The 21396-nt window shown below is 56.1% G+C and overlaps 1 protein-coding gene across 3 annotated transcripts in view; it reads right to left on the bottom strand.

Annotated features, from left to right (window-relative positions):
• Window positions 1-5579, bottom strand: part of PALD1 (phosphatase domain containing paladin 1) — a 72985-nt gene extending 67406 nt beyond the window's left edge. For 2 of the 3 annotated variants that reach the window (XM_042960618.1, XM_042960619.1), the window contains exon 1: window positions 5123-5374. The gene's annotated coding sequence lies outside the window, so the exon portion shown is untranslated. Of the gene's footprint in view, window positions 1-5122; window positions 5375-5536 lie in introns of those variants that run through there. The other variant, XM_007095726.3, reaches the window with a different exon arrangement.
• Window positions 5580-21396: the final 15817 nt, after the last annotated feature.

Raw genomic sequence — 21396 nt, 5'->3', positions numbered from 1 at the left:
AAGCCCTAGTTCCCTGGGAGTCCTTGGGGTCAGCATGAGACACCCAGTTCCCAGATGTTCCCTACTGCCTGCCTTGGGCATGTAGGTAGCCCCAGATGCCCTGTGTCTTTCTCATCAGAGAACCCCAGCCAAGAAGGGGCACCCCTCGGAGCTAACACCAGTTCACACGTCGGTTATAGGAAATATACAAAACACCTCCCAAGGTCCCAGAATTCCACTATTAGACAGACATTCGCTCCGCAGGAAAAGCTAAGGAGTCTTCAAAGGCTTTCAGTTCATTCCCAAGAAGGGAGACCTATTAACCTATGGGTATCTTAACTAAAAGCAAAAATAAGCATGTTCCTGAAGCAGGAGCCGTCTGGAGCCCCAGCTCAAAACCGAGCGCCCCCAGGGAGGGCTGGCAGGCATTTATAAGAGGCAGCAGGGCCTCTGGAGACTGAGGGGAGAGCAGACGTGATTCGTAAAAGGAAAGTGAGAGGCCTCCAGCTTGTGTCCTAACAGGGAAACCAGGGCTGCCTCGGAGCCCAGAGTGGGAGGGACAGAAGGTCCCAGCATGCAAGGCCTCTCTTGACGGGCCAGGATGCGAAGTGTGGGTCCCCTCCCCATGTGCACGGATCTGTCCACGTTCCTAAACACACCAAGCGGTCACACCTCTGCACGGGCTGCTCTTTCTGCTTGAAGCCTTCCCTCACCCTTGCAAACTCTTGGCCACCCTTCAAAGCCCACCTGAAGCACTGCCCCACCCCCTAGCAGGCCACTCCCTCCGGCTGCCTCCAGCTCCCACCACAGATGGCACAGACCTGGGAAGGTGCCAGTCGGGTATTATACAACGTATGAATGTGCCTCTCTCACCCAGAAGGGACAGGGTCTCACTCACCTTTGGTCCCCTGCACCTCGCACTGAACCCAGGGCCAGGAACCCCAATCTAGAGGCACCCTGTTGCCTTCCGACCATCAGGCACTGCGCAAACACCCTGGCCTCACACATCTCTCCTTCTGCTGAGAAAGTAGGAATCAGGGTAATGACAGCGGCACCTGATGTTTACTGAGCACTTACTATGAGCCACAGGCCACCCCAAGGGCTCTCCATGAAAGATCTTCCTCTCATCTTTGCGACATCCCTATAAGGGAGTTCCTATCATTAACCCTGCCACACAAGGAATCAAGCACAGAGAAGGTAAGTGAGCTGCCCGGGGGCACACAGCTAGTGAGAACAGGACCCGAAATTCCAAACCGGTGTTCTCCATCACTGCAGATCCACTGGCGGGCAGGAAGATGCTCCGGGAGCAGTTGCTAGGACAGGCTCTGGGTGGAAGAGGAACTCAGAGACTCTAATGGCCAGTGCTTCCCAGGCCTTCTCTTTCCCCGGGTCCCAGCCAAAGACCCAGGGACAGTAGCAGAACCTCTTCCCAGTCTGAGCCTGCTGCTCCCGGCCCCATCCGGGTGCCAAGCACCAGTTGTAAGAAACATCCAAGGCCCTACAGCTTGGCCCATACTGGGGAGGCACACGGCTGCCTGCTGGGAGGCAGAGCCGTGATTTGGGGCTATTCTTAGCAAACCACTGGCTCCCCTCCCAGAGGCCTGGCAGGCGGCAGACCCAAGCTTCCATACGCCCTGCCTGCTATTTCCTGACCCTGCATGTGGAGATCCCACAGGGCTAAGGAGTGGCTGGTGGGCAAGGGGTGAGGACAAAGCCCTCCAGCTTTCAGATGAGAGGTGTCTGCCTGCCCAGCCTTCCCAGGCACGTGGCCTGCTGAAGCAGCTCTATGGTGGGGGGGGGGGGGGGGGGGGGCGGTGGTCCTGGCTGCAGGGGAAGGCTCGCGATCAAAGCTCCGCTGACAGGCACTCGCTCTGTGCCATAGCCTGGGCTACACGCCTTCTACTGATTTTCTCCCATTTAACCTTTAAAACGCTCTCAAGGGCTAGGGGTTACTGGCCCCATTTTAAAGATGAGGAGTTTCATGCTAAAGGCAAGTTAATTCAGACATTAAGTAACTCGCGCAGGATCATGCAGTAAGTTACATGTCACTTAACGTAAGTTACGTGTCAAGCTATGTCTAGACTCTGAGCAGGCTCCCGATCTCCAGGTTGGGCAGGGCGGAAGCGACCACAGCCAGAGGTGGCGGGCCCCCCTCCCTGTCTGTCCAGGCCCAGGGTTTAGAGGAGGGGCAGTCCACACAGGGCAATGGTCTCACCAAGGACCCCACTGCGTGTCTACTCTTTCTCTCCCCTAAGAATGATCCTTCCCTGGCTGGCTCAGTCGGTAGTCTGAGACTTTTCTTTTAAGTTTATTTATGTGTTTTGAGAGAGAGGGAGCGCCCTAGCGGGAAAGGGGCAGAGAGAGAGAGAGAGAGGGAAAGAATTCTAAGCAGGTCTCATGTGAAATCATGACCTGAGCTGAAATCAAGAGTCAGACGCTTAGCCAAATAAGCCACCCAGGCACCACGAACCTGAGACTCTTGATCTCTGGGTCATGAGTTCGAACCCATGTTGGGTGTAGAGGTTACTAAAAAAAGAAAATAAATGAATTAAAAAAAAAAAAAGAATGGTCCCTTCCCTGCCAGAGACCCTCAGGCTTGGGCTCAGAAGGAGAGTCCCCAGTCAGGTTCCTCCTCTACCCAGGCCACACAGCCTCACTTGAGGAAACTTCTGGAAACCACAGGAAGATGAAACTCAAAGGTTCGAGGAGGCCCTGCTGGTGCTTACAGCACGTACCCAGCCCTGTAACTTAGGGAGAGGGGAGGTCAAAGGACTCTCGGAGTAAAACAGAGAATACCAAGCTCTTTGGGGGCTCCAAACCCCAGTGGGGGTCTAGAGACAAAACCACACCACAGATCACCTGCACCCCCACCACCCCTGCACCCCAGAGTCACGGGGATAACCGAACAGTGCACACCTCGACTGCATCTTGAGACCCACCTGGGTCCATGTCCTGGCCTTGCCGTCAGGTGACTCAGCAGGTATATGTGTCCATATCCCCCGGGAGCCCACAGCCAGCTCCACGTCTACCCAGGTACTCGAGTCACTTCCACGTGACTCCATGTCTCGTGTCCATGCATGTGAGCTCACATCCACGCCCGCCATCCATGTGCCTGCCCATTATACATCTGCCTTTTGTATGGGGAGGTTCGAGCCCCCGTGAAGGTGTAATCCGCCCATACGGTCTCGGTGGCCCGTGTGTGGTCCACGTTCACGTGTCCACATTGCTGCCCCTGCACCCGTCTATACCCCTGGGTTGCTTGCCCACTTCCGTTGCCTTCCCGGGTCGTCACGCATGTCCTCATCCAGTTGCTCTCTGTCTCTGCCCACGCAGCTGTAAACCCAAGCACGTGCACATCTCTGCCCACGCCAGAATCCCCCACCTGTGCTCGGGTGACTCTGTGTGTGCCAACTGTTTGCAGGAGGGTGGGTGTATTCGCACAAGTGCTCACAATGCCAGCCACGGCTGTGGGGGGGAGCTCAGCAACGCCCTCTCCCAGAACGGTGCCCAAGGCCATGGGCTCAAGCACAATGCCACCTCCACCAATTGTTCCAGAAAGCAGAAAGCTACCAGAGATGACGGGGGAGGGGGGCAGAGCCCCAGACACAGCAGAACCTCAGAGTGAGGTCAGGGCTGCCCCGGTACCACCCACATCAAGCCAGTCCTGCCCTACCCACCCACCTCCATCACCCCAATTTCAATACTTGATGGCCAGCAAGGGGACTCACTGGAAACTCGGGCTCAGGGCCTCTAGCCTTCCAACTGCATCCCCAGCCCCCAGCAATAGAGGCTCTTCAGAAATGAAGTGAGGACTTCCCCCTGCTGGCCTCGGAACCTCCTACAAGGTTGGACCTAGACCTCAAACCTCACAAGCCCCAAAGAACCTGGGGGAGTCCCATGCTCAGCCTGACCCCAAAAACCAAATGGGTTTCTTCAGAAATCTACCAGCAGGGAAAGACCGTCCGAGAGTGGGGCTGGGGGCGCATACAAGCAAGAGAATCTCCTGAACCTCCCCCCCGCTGCTCCCTGTCCACAGAAGTGGTGAGAGGTCCTCACTATGAGCAGAGTAACAAGGAGGGATGGGTATGGTGCTGGAACATTTTATACAGATTTGAACACATGCATATGACTGCATGAGAACTGGATTCCAGCTCCCCCAATGATTGCAGCCTGTGTCACTCATTTAGCCATTAATCATGGGTAGCCTCTTGGCTTTCAACTATTATTATTAGTCCGGGACTGGTATTGAAAGCCTATAACAGCAAACTTTTCTGTATGTTTGTCTTGTATTCCCCATACGGCTGAGCCACCTGAGGACAGCACCCTCCCATCCTCCCCAGCAGAGCCCGGGGCGTGGCATTTAAGAGGTGCTCAGACACTGGGTCTAGCTGCTCTGCACCGAAGCCAAAGAGTTGGTCCCTAGACCTTTGGTTGCGAGAGGAAAGAATCCCAGAAGCTTCTTGAAGCCAGGAAGCTTGCTTCCGTCTCTGACTCCCCAAGAGATAAGAACACATTCCAGCCATCCTGGCTACTTTAGAGTCAGGTGCAGTAGGTCTCCCACACCCCACTTTGCTTTCCTACAAGTCACGGACTCTTCAGGAAAAATACCTGAAGATGAAAAGGGAGACCCAGGGAGACCCAGGCCTAGAGAGGGAGAGGGCCAAAGGGGCTCAGAAGCCAAGCCCACTGTGACTTCTTAACTCTAACCAGTTCCATGGGCCCCAAGCCCCTTAAAGATGAGCCCAGGGACCCCATGAGTAGATCATGAGGCGGCTTCCCTCCTCCCGACTGCACAGTGAGCCTGGCTCAGACGCCGCGTCCCAGGCCTAGCCCCAAAGAGTGGAGGCGCTGCCAGCCCACGTTTAGCCTGGTGCGAGGGAAACCGTGGGGGAGGAGATAGCCCAGCGCCCGGCAAACGACTCAGTAACCTCCCACTCTTTACTGAGGTCCCGCTTCTCTCCCAGGCATTAATTCCGTGCGGGTTTGGACGGGAGCCCAGAACCTCTCCCCTCCGGGGAGCCCAGGAGGCATGCGCCCCGGGGGATGGGGAGTGGGTGGTCTGAGCAGCCCCCGGGCCGGGGTTGCCCAGGGGACTCCAGATCTGCCCACCCCTCGCCAGCCCCGGGTGCGGACGCGTCGGTACCTGCCAACACGCGGCTCCGGGGGGCATCCGCGCTCCTGCGGCTGGCGCGCTGCGCCCGGACTGCGGGCGCCGAGTCAGGCAGCGGCGGGGCGCGCCCGGCGCGGGCTCCGGCTCGCTCCTCCCAACTTCCCCAGCCCATCCGTGGACAGAGGCGGCTCCGGAGGCGGGCAGGCCGGGCGCAAGAGGCGAGGCCAGGAGAACTGCAGCCCGCGCTAGCCTGCGGTGGGAGATGCGCGCCCTGGAGCCAGCGCGCAGCTCGGTGCCCCGCGCGCCCCGCGCCCCCCACGCCGAGGGGCGGACCCGGCCAGGCCGCCAATCAACGCGCCTGCCGCCCCCCCCCCCCCCACCAGCCAGCCTGAGCCCCCGCCCCAGCCTCCGAGGAGGCGGGGGGCTCGGATTTAAAGACACACTCACCCAAGCCGCGTCCGGATTGGCATCCGCAGCTCCCGGGCGGAGAGGGAACGGCTGGCCCCACCTTCTCCGGCCCCGCTTCCTCCCTCTGCCCGCCCACCCTCTGCTAGGAGGAAAAGTTTGGGGCGGGGGAGAATGCCTGTGAAGCCAGTTCCTCTTCCCTTGTCATTAGTTCGGCTCCTTCTGGAAGATCCCCAAAGCCTCCATCCAGCCTCCCTGGCTGAAAGAAGCAAAAGCTTTCGGCGCCACACCCCCTCCCAAACTCCAGCTCCCCGGGAGATCTGCAGGCCGGGGTTTCCCTCGCCCCTCTCTGCTTTTTAAAGCCAGGCTGTGCCTCGGTGAGACCCAGATGAGTATCAGGGAGCCTGAATAAATGCCCCACAGTGCTGTGCAACCTGAGCTAGACGATTGACCTCTCTGGGCCTCAGCCCCCGCAGTGTCAACGGGCGTAAAGAGCAGACTGTCCTCTCAGTCGTGGGTTTTTTCCCAATCCCTGGACGCCCCTCAGTTCCCAGAGGCTTAAAGGGAAGAGTGGGGCAGAAACTTTGGAAGGGGAGGGGTCCCTCTGCCCCTATTCCAGGACTGTCGGCAGTGACACGCACAAGCCCCGCCCCTTAGGTGCCCCCGCTCCCATCCCGATGCCCCAGCAGCCCACGTGGGCCGGTGGCTCGCACGCCCCCGCTGATCCCCACGTGCGTTCAGTCTCCCGCCGCTGCTTCCTCTCCGGGAGACTAGCTTTGTTGTGGTTAGTGAGTCACTTCCTCCCTCTCTCCGCACGGGAAATCCTTCTTCCTCACCTGTCACTACCTGCCTCGCCCCCACTCAGGGCTGGAGCCGGAGTCGGTGGAGCCAGGTCTCCCCCGGGGGAAGGCAGCGCTGTCTTCACCCCTTTCCAAAATCAGGCCAGAGGGCGCTGGGCTGAACAGAGAGCACCCCAGTTCGCCCTGGGAATAAATGAAGAGGAAAGAAATGGTTGTCGTTTGTGGTTCTATTACCAGGTCTCCAGCACCTTTCAAATGCTTCATTCACCTGGATGATTTTTATGAGCTAAGTACTGTTATTACCCCTATTTTAGTGGATGAGGAAACTGAGGCCCAGGGAAGATTTGCCCTCGGCTCCAGGCCTGCCTTTTCCCCAACAGAGATGTGTGAGAAGGGCGGAGAAAGTCCAGGCGTGGCCAGAGATGCACATCTGACGGCCGTCACAGTCCAGCAAAGCTAGGCTCAAACTGGGAAACATGACATAAACTCTCTGATCCCCAACTTCCTCATCCATAAGCTGGCCTGCTCTCCTTCAAGGAGGTGCTGAGAAGCCAGGGTGCTGGGGCGCCTAACTCACCCACCCCCTGCCAGATTCCCCACTGATGCCCCTGCTGCCATCCTGAGGATGCTGCCTTCCTGGATAACGCCCCCTTGAGGCCAGGACTAAGTAAGGGTCCAGCACTAGCATGAGCGCACACAGAAACATGCACACATACACACAGGCGCACAAATACACACACGTGCATACACACTGCTCTTCCTCCCTGGCTGTCCAACAGGTGCTGGGGGCTGTAGTGGTCTCGACTGAGCTCTTGGAAGACAAAATTCTGGCTCTGACCCGTCCTTTGGTCCCCAGCACAGTGCCGGACTCATTCATTTGTATTCACCATGCACACAGTAGGTGTTCTAGTGGAATCAAGCAGAAAAGCCCAGGGCAGAGGTGTCCCCAGGAGAGCCAGCAATCAAAGCCCTTCTAGCCGCAATAGACAGCCTCGAGCCTCAGCTGGTAGACCCCAGAAGTAAAGGGTCGGGGGCTCGAGGGTGTTTCAGGGACAGGCCACAGACTGTATCCAGACCACAGAGCCCAGACTCGCCAGCTCACTCCCAGCTCCTGGGGCTCTGCCAAGTCCCTGATGATCATGGGGCTGGCGGCAGCGGGTGGTGGGGGGGGGGGGGGGGACAACCACAAGAAAGCCTTCAGGACCAGATTTGCCCCATCCTAAGCCTGGGAGGGAGAGAGGGCTGAATACTGAGGGAGGAGGAAAGGACACAGAGCAGCCCTAGGTATGCCCAAGAGAAGGTGTTCTGTTCTCTCCCCAGCCCCAGGCAGAAGGGAAAAATCCCTTGTGCCAACTCTTTTGGCCCAAACTTCTCCAGAAGCTTCCTGAGAGGTCTGGAAGCTCAGAGCAAAAGCCCAAAAGTCCCAGAGAAAGGATCGATGGTCCCAGAACAGGACCTCAGAAACTAGAGGGCTCTGGACTTATGCCCACTCTGCCGGCACCCCCACCAGCCCTGCCACCACCCCATGTCACACACACACACACACACACACACGCACCCAAGACATCACTTCATCGACTAAAGAATGGCAGGGCCCAGTAGGTGGCCCTGTACAAATGTATGCACTCGTGCGTGCATACGTACACGCTTGTGTTGCTCACGTGTGAGCTCACGTTTGCAGAGACGTGAAGAAGCGTTTGCACAAGTGTCCAACACAAGTGAGCATGGGTCCACATGCCAATATGTGTAGCACACACACAAACCAACCTACCACAGCCCAAAGCTACAAAGAACAGCCAAGAACCCCACTACTCACACTTCCAGAACCGCCCGTGGCCTCCCCCTCTGCCCAAGCGAGCGAGGTGTCGCTGCTCTTGGAAGAGAACTCCCACGTTCAGTCCCTGCACAGAAACATAAGCTGTGGACGCCCCGGGTCCCCCATGGGAACACTCAGGCCAAGAGTTATTTCCTGACAGGCACAAATGACTCGCCGGAAGGTAGGGGAGCTGAGTTCAAACCAGCAGAGATGAGACTTGACGAAAGACAAGAAACAGACCCTCCTGCTCTCCTCTGCTCCTCACTCCCTGCCAAGCCCACTGCAGGCCACGGGACGCCGGGCCCGGGGAATAGACAGAGTCAGGGCAGGGAGCCGCCTCGCCTTGCTCCCCGTGGCACTGTTACGGTCGTGATCTGGGATTCACACGGGCCCACCAGCATCGCTGGGCGTCTTGGAGCCTGCGGTCCTTCCCCCTGAGCCAGGCGGTCTCTGAGCCTCCAGCACCACGCATCTGCTGCTGAGACCCAGCACAGACCCCTTCCCGCTGCCTGGCTGCCTGGGGTCCTGCTGTGGCTGCCTGGCCTTCCAGACCCACTGCCCCCTCTCCAGGACCCAGCACCCACCCCTCATCCGTTCAAGCCCCTTCTGAGCACGACCCAGGGCTTACGGACATGGGCTTGGGGCAGAGCACGCTTGCCCTGGGTCTAGCCTCGGCAGCTTTACCACCTAAAAGTTCCCACGTTTTTGGAGTCGCATTTTCCTCATTTGTAAAATGATAGGAGTGGTTCCTGCTTCCCAGGAACGTCTGGAGGATTGAAGGGGTGTCTGGCATTCAGCCAGAGCTCACTGATGTCAACTATTGCCATTGTTACCATTACTGTCACCTGTACTCGTGCTCTGACCCAGCCCTGAACCTGCCAGGGCAGAAGGCTTCTTCAAGACTGAGTTCTGCCTCCTCCAGGCAGCGTTCCCCGCTGACAGGATCTCTGTCTGCTCAGGACTCTTTGCCCCTCACCTCTGTGCAGGGCCCTGGACCTGAGCACCCCTACCTGGCACAGAATATATGTTCAATAGCTGGCATCGTAGTTATCAGCAAGGTCATTCATTTTATTGCTTGTACCCTCTTTTGGGTCTAGGTTCAACGATGACATCTCTCCCGATTGAAATTCATACACTGGGTTCTGACTTTTTTGACTGATACTCAAAGAAAGAACTATGTTTTGTGCTGGGACCACCAGCTCTACAGAGACTTGAAAATGTGTGTGTTTCACCAAAACCTGCATAGCCTCCTGTGTGTGGTGCATTCTGACACTTTCTCATGCATTCTGTCCTGTTTTTGTTCTTGCTGATTGCAGTACACAAAACTGATTTTACCTGTGACCTACAGTTTGAAAATTCTGCCCCTGAGGGCAGGGGGACCTCCCCTCCCTCCCCCGGTGCCACCCAGTGCCTAACTGAAGACTGCCCAGGACATATGAGAGGAGGGTGGTTCTGTTTCCAGAACATTCCTCAAGGACGACAGAGAGAGTTCTCCATCAGAAGAAAAGAGAAAAGGGAGAAGAAATCCTGGCTCATTCATTCAACAAATATTCCATTCATTCATTCATTCAGTCAGTCAGTCAACAAACATTTACAGAGCCCCTTCTGGATGCCAAGCCCCGTTCTAGGCCACGAGCAGTGAATGAGACAGACGAGATCTTGCCTTCGGGGGGCTGACATTTTAGTAAGGTGGGGGTGAAGGGTGCGATAAACAAGCAAACAAAACCGGAAGCAAGATCATTTCAGAGGGATTCATGCTATGGAGAAAATAATACAAGAGAATGTTATCGAAGACTGTACGGGTAGGGCTACTTTAGAAATGACGGGGGTCTCTGAAAGCCTCTAGTACCTTATCTGTAAAAGGGTGATGAGGACACTTACCTGAGCAGGTGGTTATTGGACGTAAGCAGGGTGAGGAAGTCAAAGTATACAGCACCACCTTGTCACAGAGTGGCCTTTCTCACCATCGTTGTGAGATGGAAAACTACGGCCTGATTTGAAGGCGGGCCGCGAGAAGTCCCCCAAAGCATCACACTGGGGTTCAGAGGAGGTTGAGGGGTCAACGCCAGCTACGGCACAAGCCCAGGACTCACGCGCGTATTCACTCGTCCCTCTGCACAGCCTGCCTGCCTTGTCCCTCTCCATTCTGCCCCCACCTCCCTACTCACCACAGCCCAGTTGGAGCTGTGCTTTCTCTAAAAGCTAGGGCACTGAAGAGTTAACTTCTTTCTAGGGGGGTGGCCCAGACCACATAGGGCCAGATGCCCCAGGCTCCCACGCCCAGCAGCCTTCACCACCCGACCCTGTGCTTCACAGGGCTCCCAGCTGATGAGACCACGCAGGCCCAAGAACATAGGGGCTGGATCCCAGCAAGACAGCGAGGGGCTGCAGATCTGAAACCCAGCCCCAGGCAGATCCTGAAGAGCCCAGATCTGTCCAACGCGGGCAGAGAAAGCTGGGTGGGGGGAGGTCCCTGTGCTCCGGTCCCTGCAGTGGTGTCAGGGTGATGGCGAGGACCCTGTCTCAAGGAGAGCTGTCCCCTGTCTCAGAGCTCAGGCATCCAAGCTCCATATGACAATGTTCTCTAAGTACCTACGATATGCCTGACCCTGGGTTCAGGGCACAGAGATAAGCAAGATCCTACCCCACCCTAGGTGCTCAGAGACCGAGGGTGAGGCAGACAGGTACTTTGATCGTTTCAGAGTGAGGTGTTTCCTGCAACGGGGAGGTGGGACCAGGATGCTGGGGGAGCGGGGATGGGGGGGACTCAGCATGACCTCCCAGCTCAGCTCAGGATGAAAGCGGGGGCCCCGCAAGGGCCCTGCCAACTCTGGCAGCGTGAGGTGATTTGCCCCGGCCTCGGCATCAGACAAACCCAAATTTGAATTCAATTTCTGCCACTTGTTAGCTGTGCGACCTCAGGCAAGTCTCTGAGCACCTCTGAGCCTCTGTTTCTACATGTATAAAATAGGGACAGTCACATCTACCTTGACGGGGTTTTTAGAGCTCTCAAAACTTAGCTGAGAGGAAGCCCAATACATAACAGTCGTTGTGGCTACTGTTATCATCAGAAGTTTCCCTCTGAGACCTCGTCTGTCTGCCTTCACTTCCTCCCTCCTCTGCCTTCCCTAGTCGGCACCTGCATAGTGCCTCCCCAGAACACACAGAGAATCGCCTGCCCCCACTGCTATCAGAAAGGAGCTCCAAGTGGCCTTCTGCTGGGTCTCACTGAAGAATCCCAGGCCCTGCACACTGGGAATAATGAGGCAGGAGGTAGGGGGAGGCTGAGAGGGGGTCTGCCAAACCCTGCAGCAGGGAGATCATGCATTCCTGAATAAACAGGCTGTCACCCCTTCCCTCCCTCCCTCTCTCTCCTTTAAATAACCCAGATCTGTTGCCCAGTTGTCTCCAAGCAACACCACTCAGGCTCCCAAGGATGCCTCAGTCTGACAGAACCATTTATGAAGATGCTGCAGGGGAGGTGGGGGCAGGGCGGGGGTTGAGAGGTGGGGGCAGGGCTGGGGTTGAGAGGCCCGACACGGCATCTTCCCGAAGCCTTCATGTGGCAAGCGCCTGGGCAGACCCCTCACCAGAGCAGTGGGCAGCACTTGCTTACCAGACACGTTCCAGGAGGGGCTGAAGCCCCCAGACTTACAGGGAAGGTCCTTGGGACACACAGGGACAGTTTGGGACACACAGGAGCCAGCCAAATAAATGCCTTGGAAAGATCACTAGCCGAGACTCAGCCTCCAGGGTTCCAGTCTCAGTGTCAACACTCACCAGCTGTGTCATCCCAGCCCCGTCATCACCCTCTCCGAGCCCCAAAGAACCGTCGGGCTAGAAGACAGCTTCCGTGGCGGGTCAGGAGAGGGGCACTGTCACACTGTCGGACAATATGTACAAACTCTGCCACAGCAACTCCGTTTCCGGGAAATTCACCCACATTTGTACACACGCGCCAACTGACAACTGTGCAAGGGTATTCACACTTGGCAGTGGTGAAAGATTGGGAACAACCAAAAAGCCTGTGGACAGAGAGAGGATCCGCTAGATAAACTACGGAGCATCCGGAAGCGGAAAATACCACGCAGCTGTTTTAAAACACAAGGCAGAGGTATGCGGGCCGATGGGAAAGGATCTCGAGAGCTGGGAGCCAAGTCCAGACGTGGACGTGGACACGGACGGTCAGGGCAGTGTTGTCTGTGACGGTGCAGGGCCCGTCTCGAGAGGAATGGATAAGCCACGGGGATTCCAACCACGGAATCCTGCACAACAGTTCCACCCAACAATCCACGTGGACACGCAGAAATGCGGAGCGAGCGTGAAAATGCAGCGTTCCGGGGCAAACTCATCAGCAGAGCTCAACAGGCCGCAAAATACCCTCCATGGAAAGTAACAACGCTTCTACACAGAAAAATACCGTAGCCTCTCTAAGCGAGGATATGTACATTACACGAAAACATTTATCAAACACTCTACCACGGGTGCCTATGAGGAAAAGGATGACACAAAGGGAAAATAAAACAAAGAGAACCCCACAAGAGAAAAGCTTTGCCTACGGCGATCATGATGAGGTGCTGAGGGTTCAGGAAAATTATTTACTCAACTCTGCGGCTGAGTTAAGGAGGAAGGAGGGGAGGCAAGAGGGAGGGAGCCAGGAGAAGAAACTGTAGGACAGAATGTCTAATATTCTAGAACTTAGGAGCTGCAAAAAGGGTATGAATGTGTGTGTGTGTGTGTGTGTGTGTGTGTGTGTGTGCTATTTTAAAATAATTTTTTAAATGACCTCATAGATTTGTATACACATGCTCAGTCTCTGACAGGCTATGGTAGATTCCAGGGAGAGAGCTTAGCCCTCGCAGGGGAATTGGGGCCTCAGAATGGGAAGCCCACTCACCTTCCACTCATTAGCCTTTGGTACAGCGGATGTTTTCAGCCCATGCACCTATGACATGTTCTTTTTTTTTTTTTTTTAAATGTTTATTTATTTTTGAGAGAGAGAGACAGTGTGAGCCGGGGAGGGCAGAGAGACAGGGAGACACAGAATCTGAAGCAGGCTCCAGGCTCCGAGCGGTCAGCGCAGAGCCTGACGCAGGGTCCGAACCCACGAACCGTGAGATCGTGACCTGAGCTGAAGTCAGACGCTTCACCGGCTGAGCCACCTAGGCGCCCCGTCTATGACATAGTCTAATAGTTAAATCATCTTTAATTTTTATTTTGAACATTTTCTATACGAACAAAGATGGAGACTAGTATACTCGATTTTATGTACCCATCATTCAGATAGACAACTATCAGGATTTTGCTTCCTCTACTGTTGGTCTCTTTTTTTCTTTTGGTGTTCTTGTTGGCAGATCTTAAAGCAACCCCTCCATATCACACGGTTTCCTCCCTACCCGCGTCAGAATACAATGGATGTAATAAATGCGGTTTAAAGAAACAAAGGCTGAGAGGTGAAGCAGTGCACCCTGCCGGATGCGGAAGGACTCCCTGTATGAAATCCCCAAAGGCAGTGGTCCCTGCCTCTGCTTGACTGCTCCCAGAGACCAGGAACTCACTACCTGCCCCAGTCTCCTTCTGCGTCCATAATGGCCTAGAACTTGGCCTCGCAGAAGGGACAGACACCACCCCACTGTCCCCTTGCTGTCTTGGAGGCACCCGGCAGTGGGCATGGGCAGCTCAAAGCCACAGGGAAACAGGCCAGCTCCTTAGAGGCTGTTCCTCTCCAAAACAAACTCAGAAGCATAAAAGCACACCGTGTATATTCACAGAAACTGGAGGCCACTGCAGCTCAGCTGGCTTGGAAGGCCCGGACAGGCACCCCTCCACCATCACCACCACCGCCCCCGGGGCCCAGGCCATGTGACACAGGCATTCACTGCCCTGGCAGTCAGGGGTAAATCTTGGGCCAGGACTGGACAGTTGTTCCCCAGCCTGCCTGTGTGCGCGTTGGAATCGCCAGCAAGAAAGATCCAACCTCAGACCCCTAGGCTCCCCTCCAGTCCTCCGAAGCCAGGATTTCCAGGGCTGGCAACTGGGAAAGCCCCCTGGCTGGTTTTAAGGCCGCAGTCGAGCCTGGTGTTTGGGAACCGCTGGGCCAATAAACTCCGAGGCACTCTTCCAGCTCCAATAGTCCCTTCCAACTCTTAGCCGCCTGCCCTTGAACGAAGATTTTGGCCTTCCCCCACCCATTAGCACGGATGCAACATTCCCACCTGCAGCTGACAGGGCAGCAGGTGATGGCAACTCCCCTTACGAGTGTGCCGGCCGAGGCTCAGAGGAGCACATACGGCCCCCCAAATCCACGGTGCTTTCTGGAACTAGAGGCAGCAGATTCAGAGACGGCCTCTTGCCCCCTCCTCCGCACGGTCTTCCCTCCCACCGGGAAGGATAGACACTAACCGTTCACCCTGTGCCACTGTTCGTGTGCATTAACTCGCTTCGCCTCGGCAGCACGTATATTAACTCACTGAAAGCTTGCCTCCGTCCCAGGAGGCAGGAGTAGCCTCCTTTGGCAGATGAGGAAACTGAGGCTCGGGGAGGTGAACTACGCTGGCTAGGGCACACTGCTGGGAAAGGGGCGGAGTGGGCTTCTCACCGGGCAGCCTGGCTTCAAAGCTCGCCTTTCCCCACCACAACACTTGGCGGCCCCCGCGACCCAGCAACCGAGTGAGACATCTGATGTCCCCCGTGGCCTGCTACCAGAAGAGAATGTGCCATTTTATACTGTGCGTCAGAAATGACCCACCGGAAAGCAGACAGCAAGGACAGGTCAGCCATGCAAGAGCTCACCGGGGGGGGAAAGCGTGGGAAAGACGGGCAGGAGTAAGAGGGAGCGTGTTCAGAGTGCAGGGCAGGCCTGCCATCTATGAAAGGAGGCGCAGGAAGGAGGGGGGGGAGGAAGAGCCCAAGACCCGTCACAGGCCCCGAGCGCGTCGCGCACCGCGCATCGCGGCCAGGCCGAGGGACGGCCGGAGCAAAGACTGCCCAGGAAAGCGGTCCTGCATCTGGCAAACGTGGCCCACGCTGGTGCCTCAGCTGGGCTCAGCCACCGGCCGGGAGCGGCCCAGGGAGACGGTGGCCTCCGTGTGAATGTGGCTGTGGATCCTGAAGGTGTGGCGGCCGGGGGCAGTCAGCTTACTGCGTCCTGCAGCGAGTTCTCTGGAAGGGAGCTCCGAGCGGCACACCTCAAGGCTGGCGCCCGTGGCCTGACCCAGCGGCCACGGCCTGCCTGTCCCCCCCACCCCTGGGCAGGGACCTCCCCGAGGGCAGGGGCGCGAGCTCTGTTCATCTCTGCGTCCCAGCCCGAGGCATGGCCTAGACTAGGAGCTTCATAATCGGCGTATAAGCCTGCGATCAGCAGAGCAGCGCTTCCACTGTGATCCTGGCAGAGGAAACAAGAAAGAAAATCAAGTCTGGATGTACTTACTATAGGCCAAGCTTGGAGCCAAGGCCTGTAAAATGCCTTTGGGGTTACAAAGGGCTTTCTCGAGTTTCTCATGTTGGTTGCGCTCAACCCACCTGAGGGGTAGGTGCCACTCCCACCTCCCGAAGCATAGAGGCTCAGGTGGTGATGACTCTCATCCGAGGTGGCTCTCCTGACGCCAGACTCTGCCGTGCTCCCGGGCAGGGGCTCCTCCTGGGACAAAGACAGGGAAATCCACGCTTGAGACCTAAAGAAAGGAAGCTTCCTTAAAAACCTTGCCGGGTGCCCCTCACCCTGGCAAGCCCCTCTAACCAAGCAGAAAACCAAGGGGCGGGCTTGATGGGGGCCATGACCAGACAGGTTGGGTGTTCAGGCTCCTGAGCAGGCTTGCGGAGACCCGAGCCCCTAACCTAGCTCCTGCCTCACCACGTCCACACTGGGCAAGTCCAGGGACCTCTCTGGCCTCATCTGTAAAGTGGAGTAAATAATTCTTGTCTTAGATGTAAACACAAAGCCCTCTCTGCTCACACCGGGTCTGTGCTGGGTAGGTGGACAGACTGTGCATTTGGTGGCAGGGGACAAAGTCCAGGTAACTCTGAACGCTCAGAATGAGCCCCCTGGTTCCCCTTCCATGGAACCTCAGGGCTGGAGGACCACTGGTGAGGATGTCACCAAACGCCTCACCTCACCTCGGAATGCTCCCCAGGACATCCGGGCCCTTCACTGGGTGCATTCTACACGCTCAGCACTGTGTTAGACTTCGTACCCACAACCCCGTTACTCACTTTTGAAAAGGATATCCCATTACTATCCTTATTTTCGGAAGAAACAGAGGCACAGAGACACTGAAGAACTCACGCAATGGCCCCCAGCCCCCTCTGACTCCAGAGTTCTGTGCCCAGCCAGCAAACTGCTCCCTGGCTGCAATCCTCCCAGGGACAGGGGGCTTGCTCCCTAGGGAGCCTTCCCTGCAGAACTGTGACAGGTACAGGACGTCCTTCTTCTTTCTCCTAACGTGAAGCTGACGCTTACTTCCCAGTCACTCCCCTGGGTCCTCACTGGTCCTGCTCCCCCGCACCTTGGAACCACCAGATTCACAAATGGGATCACATTTCATTAAGTACCTCTTTCTTTCAAATATTTGAGAAATACCCATCTCATGCCTCCCAGCCCCAGATGTCTTCGGCTTAACACCCCTGGGGCTTTCAAAAGCCCGTGGGAACCTCCAGAACCAGGAGAGACCTTAAGTGTTATTGTACCTCCAGAGGCCCCGGGAGGCTCCTTTCTAAGCGGGGGCAAGAAGAGAATGAAGCTGTTCTTTCTCTCGCCACTCAGCAGGCTTCCTACCCCCCAGGAAGCTGGTCTCCTAGCTCTGACTTCACACCTGGCTGACATTTGACATTTAGAGACCTGTAGACAAGTCTCCTTCTGGGCCCACCGGCCACCTCCTGGCCTGCGGGGGTGCACTGCTGACCTGCCATTGGCAGGAGACAATGCAACTGTTAAAATGTCCTCCGTTCTGTAGGGGCAGAGAGGGAGCAGCCAGGATGAGGCAGGAAGGAAATAAAGAGCCCAGCGCAGGGGGTCAGGAAAGCCCCAGCAGGGTCTTGGAGGTGGGCATGTTGAGTGAGTGTCCCACTCGGGGGCCCGGGTTTCCCCACAAACCCCTTGTCCCATGCTGTCATTTCCTCTCGGCTTCCCCCAAGTTACTCGGGGACGACCACCCCCCACCGCCCCTCTGAAAACCACTATCCCGAAAGCCTCTGCAAGTTAGTGTTTAATGGGTAGAGAATTCCACCTGAGGATAATGAGAAAGTTCTGGAGATGGATGGCGGTGACGGTTGTGCGATGCGAATAACCTTACTGCCTCTATACTGTATACTTAAAAGTGGTTAGTTAAAATGATCAATTTTACATTATGTATATTTTACCACAACTTTAAAAAAAGACAACCCAGGAGCCTGGGTGGCTCAGACGGCTAAGCGTCTGACTTCGGCTCAGGTCATGATCTCGCAGTTCGTGGGTTCGAGCCCCGCATCAGGCTCTCTGTACTGACAGCTCGGAGCCTGGAGCCTGGAGCCTGGAGCCTGCTTCGGATTCTGTGTCTCCCTCTCTCTCTCTCTGCCCCTGCCCCACTCATGTTCTGTCCCTTTCTGTCTCTTTCTCTCTCTCAAAAAACAAAATAATAAAATAAAATAAATAAAAATTAAAAAAGACAACCCACAGAATGAAGAAAATAATCACAAATCACACACACCCCACTCCCACACACAAAAAGCCTCCCCAAGCTCTGAGCAGGAAGACCAGTGTGTGGGAGGCAAAGACCCTAAAATCCCAAAGCCCCTTCTCCCCTTCCTCCTCCCTGGTAGCAGTCCCGGAGCACGGGGCACCTGTCAGGCCAATGAAGGCTAGGAGACCCAGCCTGTACCAAGAAGGTCCTGGGAACAACTCAAATATCCATCAAGAGGAGAGTGGATAAACACATCGTGGTGTCATCTCGGAATGGAAAGCTCCCCAGCAACTAAAATGAATGAACTAGCCATACATGCAATACCCTGGATGAATCCCGGACGCCCCATGAGGGAGAGAAGCCAGGTAGAGGTGAGAACATAGCAGATTTCCTCCATGGAACTGAAGTCCTAGGACAGGCAAAACTAGCCTGTGATGGTCAAGGTCAGGGAGTAGTCACCTTTGGGTGAGGGGTGACACTGACCGGGACGGGACCTGAGGGAGCTTTCTGGGGGCACTGGGCATGTTCTATGTGTTGATCTAGGTCGCAGTTACAGGGACGTACACATCCGTGAAAACCCGTCAGCTTGGGACTGTAAGATCTGTTGTACTGTGTTCTTTTGTTCACCCCTTGAGTTCCAGCCTAACTTGTTTTAGTTCCTCAAAGGGGCCAACGCAGGTCCCCCTCAGGGTCTTTGCACTTGCTGGTCCCTCTTTCTAGAATGCTCTTCCTCCAGAACTTCCTTCCTTCTGTTTAGGCCTTGGGTCAAACATGGCCTCCTTGAGGCCTCCACCTGGAGCAGCCACTCATTCCCTCCCTGCTGCCGTGCACCCTGGGATAGTCCCCAGCACGGCACCCATCACCATCGGATGCTTCCCTTTCTCGGTTTGCTTGTTTGTGTATGTTTCCCCCACCCTACTAGGATGTCAGCTCCCTGAGAGCACAAACATGCCCATCTGGATTCATATCTTAACTCCACCCACAGCAATGGCTGGCAGACAGCAGTCGTCACTTAATAAATATTTGTGGCACGAACAGGCCATCTCTGGAGCAGGTCAGATTACGTCCTGCAACTTTACTCTCTTCAAGGTGCTGAGAGGGAATTCATTTTTTGCTTTTTCAGTCATCCTACAAACCTGTAAGACAGGCCTCTATGTGCCGGGCACAACCTGAACTCTCGAGGGGCTCACCATGGAGCACAAGAGAAAGGAGGCCCGTGCCAGACATTTCTAATAGAGTGTGAGGGATGGGCAAAAGGGGCCCGCGCCCAGGGCCGGGGAAACACCCAGAGTGAGCGGCTGGCTCAGCCTCCCAGTTCCCAGGGCAGGGAAACGTGATGGGCTCTGGGTGTGGCCATGGCTGCCCAAGCCAGCTGAATGAATGTCTGGGTGGCTGGAAGGCCTGTGCTCTGGCAAGAAGCCAGCCCCTTCTAAAAAGCCAGAGAGCTCAACCAAGGCCAGCCAGTGTGCCCCTGCAGGCCCACCACCCGCTGCCATGGCAACCTGTCCTGTCAAGCCAGTGGCACTGAGAGCAGGGGGCACAGTGCCAGGAAGGTGACAGGGCATCTGCTGGGCTCCCCTGTCCTGGCAAGGGAGGCACCTTGGCCTGTCTGAACTGTGGCTGGAAGAGCTGAGTGCTGTTCCTGCATTTTTTCCTGTGTGTGTGTATGTGTGTGTGTGTGTGTGTGTGGGTAGGTGGGTGTGGGTGTATGCCGTGCCCAAGCGTCAGGCTCTGTGCTGACAGCTCGGAGCCTGGAGCTTGCTTCACATTCTGTGTCTCCCTCTCTCTCTGCCCCTCCCCTGCTCACGCTCTGTCTCTCTCTGCCTCTCAAAAATAAATAAATGTAAAAAAAAAAAAATTAAAAAAAAATAATAATAAAAGCTGTCATTCACTGAGCATTGATTCCACGCCGGGTACCATTCTAAATACTTTCTACGCATTTCCTCATTCTGGTCTCATAATGACCCTCTGTGGCAAGTTCAAGTCTCACTTTTGCAGAAAAGGAGGCACAGATTGGTTAATGAGCTTGCCCCAAATCTCACAGCTAGTAAGCAACAGAGCCAGGATTAAAACCCAGGCAATTGGGCTCCAATGCCTTAACGTTAACCATCGGGAGGAGAGCCTCTCCACAGGACCGAGTCACCTCCTTTTCCCACTTGTCGTTGGTTTACCGAGCTCTGCATGGTCACCAAGGCAAAAAAAATGGGTTAGATCTGGTCTCTGGCTTAAGCTGCCACCAGCCCCCTGCAGGAGATGTGGGTAAAAATAACCACGATGCAGAGCCACAAGTGTCCAAGAAGGACAGAGAGCAGGCTGGCTCCCACACCTGCCTTTTACATCTCCCCCTGGGGGGCCCTGGGCCCCGAGGGAGCATCCTGGAATGCGAGGGCTGATGATGTTCTGTCCTGGGAGGCCACCTGCTGGACAGACAGCGGAGGTACAGCCTCAGCAGCCAGCCTCTCCTCTCCTCCCTCACAACGGGTGTTTCTTGGGTGCCCACTGTGAACTCAACATCGTGTTAAGTGTACAGATGCAGAACAACACAGACAGTAAACCCACCAGGCCTGGTGGACTTACAGTCTGGGGGAGGAGGCAGACATAAACCAATAGCTCCCCGAGTCAAGATGTAGCCTCAGCGGCTCTGAAGGAAAAATACAGGGGGATCTGAGGGAGTGTCGGGGGGAGTCATCTTTGGACAGGGTGGTGGGGAGAGGCCTCTCTACGGAGGTCATTTCTTTAAGTTTATTTATTTTGAGAGAGAGAGAGCGCATGCGCCGGGGAGGGGCAGAGAGAAAGAGAGAGAGAGGATCCCAAGCAGCCTCTGCACTGACAGCAGAGTCCTACTGACGCAGGGCTCGAACTCACAAACTGGGAGGGAGATCATGACCTAGAACCAATTTGGCTACACCGTGCCCCACGGCCCAGGCTTGGCAGGTTCCGCGGTGGGTGGGGGTGATGGGGGGAGGCACTCTTGGGGGTGAGGGAGTGACCGGGAGGCAGGGGTTGTGGGGAGGCAGCACCCATCAACGAGTTGGCTGTGAGGAGAAGAAGCATCTGGAAGGGGGTGGGGGGCAGCTGTGAAGATGGGGTGTCAGGGCGCTGATGGGATGAGGGGCCGACGTTGGCAGGGCTGCGGGACCCAGCAGCTTTCCAGAACCTCTTTCTTCTGCTCCACCCCGTTTCACCCTGGTTTCCGCAGCCACCCCTGTCATGCCCTCCCCTCCCTCTGATGAGGAAAACACGAGGGCTCTGCCCAAGCTGGCTCCTTCCACAGCGGGCAAAGGGGGCGGGGGAGGGGGGGAGGCAGTGGCAGGATGTTTGGAGTCACGGGAAGCCCAGAATCATGGCGAGGTCATGTAAGCCCCTTGACCGGGTCTGGGTGCCCTTCCCTCCTTGTCAGGCTCCCCATCTCCATTAGTCCCTGACCCCCATGCACCCTGGGCAGCGTGACGGTGGCCAGCGGACCGAGGAGGTACCCAAGAGAGATCACTTGTTGCAGGGGCCTGAGCCTCATACTGTTGGGGGAGGGAGGCTTTAAGAGAAAGAATACAAAAGTACAAATACAAAAGAGGGTAGGGGGAGCCTCAGAAGGGTCTGAAACTTACACTTCACTGGCCTCAGGTTAACTCC

The sequence above is a fragment of the Panthera tigris genome, chromosome D2, assembly GCF_018350195.1.
Source record: "Panthera tigris isolate Pti1 chromosome D2, P.tigris_Pti1_mat1.1, whole genome shotgun sequence".
In the NCBI taxonomy this organism is placed as follows: domain Eukaryota; kingdom Metazoa; phylum Chordata; class Mammalia; order Carnivora; family Felidae; genus Panthera; species Panthera tigris.
The sequence above is the reverse complement of the archived record's forward strand: the minus strand, read 5'-3'. Positions and strand labels throughout refer to the sequence as shown.